Source organism: Palaemon carinicauda, chromosome 38 (assembly GCF_036898095.1).
Source record: "Palaemon carinicauda isolate YSFRI2023 chromosome 38, ASM3689809v2, whole genome shotgun sequence".
NCBI lineage: Eukaryota > Metazoa > Arthropoda > Malacostraca > Decapoda > Palaemonidae > Palaemon > Palaemon carinicauda.
Window position 1 is genome coordinate 64,399,075 of NC_090762.1, and position 3,950 is coordinate 64,403,024.

The window sequence follows — 3,950 nt, forward strand, 5'->3', positions numbered from 1 at the left end:
GATTAATGAGACATTTAAATAGCTAGGAAGAAGCTTCGTACCTGGGTAAGGGGCTTCCAAAAGTACACTTCTGGCCCTTATCTTCCAAGTGAGAAGATGAGGGCGTATCTTTTCCCTAAGGCATCAGCTGATGCAGTGATTCCCCAGCCTCAAGAGGAGATCCCCTAAGTTCAGATCCAGGTGGATGCTGAAGTCGCGGTCGCGATGCAAGACATCCAGCTAAATGACAGGATATCTGATGTGGACGGGTGTCAGGAGGAAGACCTCCTTGCAGAAGCCCAGGATGAAGTTCAAGTCCCTCTACATCGGCCGGTCTCCCAGTAGAGCTGGGACAGGCCCTCTCTTCTATTGTTGGAATGATCCAACAAATGCAGAAGGAGAATCAGGAGAAGGCGGCTGCAATGGAACTGCGAATGCAGTGCCTTGCAGAATCACATGGGCCCCAGAAAAGCTCAATGTGAAAGACCTTCCTTTGTGCTCGGATGCTAACCCATGGAGGTATGCTGAGCACATGTCGATGACGACTGGAAAGATCGTCATCTCGGATATGCTGGGCTCAGTTCCCCTGGAGGGTGGAATTCTGGCCCAGCAAGGCACCATATCCGGACTGTTATGTCCGGCTGAGGAAGGAACCAGCTTCAAAGGAGGAGGCAGAGCCGAAGGAGGTCATAGTGATGACCATGCTAAGGCTCAAGCTCTACTTTCATCTTCGATGAAAGAGAGGGGCTTCTCTAACTCAAAGGTAGCTGCATTGAATAGGAAGCTCCCTTCCTTTGTGTCCTCGCCTACTAGAGCCTTCCCCCTTTTACAGAAAGGGTTTCTGGCTGTACTAAAAGCAATCGAGGCCGGCAAGTCTTGCCCCTCCCTAGAGGAGTGTAAACCCTTGTCGCTGGCCCTGCCTATGGACCACAAAGATTGGAAGGACGTCCATCTTACGTTCTAAGTGGGGAAGTTGGAGGCTGATATTGCCGGACGTCAGTTCGGCAAGGACCTCCCTAAGCTGTCTGACTTTCTTTTGCGAAGTGAGTTCGATACAAAAGAAAGACTGACTGCCTCAATGTCTCTTCAGACTACTCTCGAGACGATGGCAAGTGACCCCAAGGTCCATGAAATGTTCATGGTAGTGGCCAAGCCTCATCTGGCCACAGTGACGAAGGACCTTTATGGCTTCGTCAAGGCAAGGAGAGCTTGTAGGGAGTTCGTGTTTACCTCGGCTACAGTGAGGCACGAGCTAAAGAAACTAATCTCCTCCAACATTTGGGGAAAAGACCCTTTTTCCCTACCGACTTGGTCAAAGAAGTTTTTGATAAAGCCACCTTGGAGAATAGAAACCTTCTCCAGAAGTGGGACCTGGCTATCAAAAGAAAGTCTTCCCCGGATGAAGGTCCTCAACCAAAGAGGAAGACTATGAGGACTAGGCTACCGTCTCGGCCAGCCAAGCCTCTTAGACAGCAACAGCAACTGCAATTGCCATTGCCCCCAGTGCCCCAGATCGTGGCACAAACCCCGACCACCTTTCAGTGGGTACCCCAGGCCGTGTCGACACAGTCCACGGCATTCACCCCAGCGTTCGAAGGGCAGTCTACTTCCTTCCGAGCAAAGCCTAGAGGAGCAGCCAAAGGCTCGTCTAGACGCCCCTCAAGGGGAAGGGGATTCAGGGGTGGTCGTGGTCAGGAAGGCAAGACCTCAGGACGGCAGTCCAAGTGAGGTGATACCGGTAGGAGGGAGACTTCTGAAATTTCGGGATCGGTGGACCTTCGATCCCTGGGCCCACAGCCTACTCAAGAATGGATTGGGCGGGAGCTGGTACAGCACTCCACCCCCGTACCTTCGGTTTTTCCAACACTCCACCCCCGTTATGGAGGAGTACGTTCAAGAACGGTTGGAGAAAAAGGGTGAAGCCCATCAATTTCTAAGGGAAGCTGTTTTGTGTTCCCAAGAAAGACTCGGAAAAGCTCAGAGTCATTCTGGACTTGTCGCCACTTAACAAGTTCATAGTGAATTGCAAATTCAAAATGCTAACACTGCAACACATAAGGACCTTACTGCCCAAGAGGGCATATTCCGTCTCTATAGACTTGTCAGATGCCTACTGGCACATTCCAATTAGCCATCGACTCTCCCCCTACCTAGGGTTCAGGCTACAGCGAAGACTATACGCCTTCGGAGCCATGCCATTCGGGCTAAACATAGCCCCAAGGATTTTTACGAAGCTTGCGAGCGTAGCTCTCAAACAATTTCGCCTAAAGGGAATTCAGGTAGTAGCCTACCTGGACGACTGGTTGGTGTGGGCAGCATCTGAGACAGAATGCTTGCAAGCTTCCAGTCAGTGATCCAGTTCCTAGAGTACCTAGGCTTCAAGATCAACAGAAAAAGTCTCGACTTTCTCCATCTCAAAAGTTCCAGTGGCTAAGATCCACTGGGACCTTTTGTCACACCGTTTCTCCACCCCAGCGAAGAAAAGGAAGGAGATAGCGGGTTTTGTCAAGAGACTTCAAGATTCCGAAAGGATATCAAGACACGAGCAGGAGAGAGTACTGCGCTCTCTCCAGTTTGCTTCGGTGACAGACCCAGTGCTAAGAGCACAGCTAAAGGATGCAATCGGAGTTTGGAGAAGTTATGCATCAAACGCGTGAAGAGATCTGAGAAGACCAGCCGCTTCGGCTAAGTACTCTTCTCAGGCCTTGGTCCCAAGCCAGACATCTAAAGAAGTCAGGTTCTTCTTCAGCCACCTCCCCCGTCGGTGACGATTCACTCAGACGCCTCAAAGGAGGGATGGGGAGGTCACTCTCATCGGAAAAAAGTCCAGGGGACTTGGTCCAGGCTATTCAAGACCTTTCTCATAAAACTTTCTAGAAGCTAGGGCAGTGCTCCTTACCTTAAAGAAAGTCTCCCCGCGTCATTCGTTCCACATAAAGTGGTAATAGACAGCGAGGTAGTTGTAAGATACTTGAATCGACAAGGATCGAGGTCACCACCTCTCAACCAGGTGATGTTGGCCGTCTTCCGATTGGCGGAAAAGAAGAAGTGGTACCTGTCGGCAGTTCACCTTCAAGGAGTCCGCAATGTGACAGCGGACGCTCTATCCAGGTTCACACCGATAGAGTCGGAATGGTCCTTAGACGCAGGATCATTCTCCTTCATTCTGAATCAGTCCCAGAACTGCAGATAGACCTCTTTGCGACGAAAGACAACAAGAAGTTGCCCCTGTACGTGCCCCGTACGAGGACCCCTTAGCGGAAGCAGTGGACGCGATGTCCCTCGACTGGAACAGATGGTCCAAGATTTATCTGTTCCCTCCTCACAACCTTCTGTTGAGGGTCCTCAACAAACTGAGATCCTTCAAAGGGTAGCGGCAATAGTGGCCCACAAGTGGCCGAACAGCGTGTGGTTCCTCCTGGCATTGGAACTGTAGCTGAAGTTTGTACCACTACCAGATCCAGTTCTGACCCAGCGAGTCCAGAAGTCAACTGTCTGCGCTTCATTACAGAAAACCCGGACCCTGCAGTGCATGATTGTCTCTCCCTAGCGGTGAGAAAGCGTTTCGGGATTTCGAAAGCCAGTATAGACTTCATTGAGGAATATAAATGCAAATCTACTAGAAGGCAATATGAGTCATCTTGGAGAAAATGGGTGGCCTTTTGTCAAGGCGAAGATTCCGCAGGAGATCTTGACAGACTTCTGCTTATCTTTTTTCCCCACCTCCATGGTCAAAGGTTGGCAGCGAACACGATTTCAGCGTGTAAGTCTGCTTTGACAAGACCCATTCTATATGCCTTCCAGGTCGACCTAGGTAACGAGATCTTTAATAAAGTCCCGAAAGCCTGTGCTAGGCTCAGACCTTCAGCACCTCCAAAGCCCATTTCATGGTCTTTAGACAAGTTCTTCATTTCGCTTCTCTGTTGAGCAATGAAGAATGTGCGTTAAAGGATTTGACACAAAAAGTTATT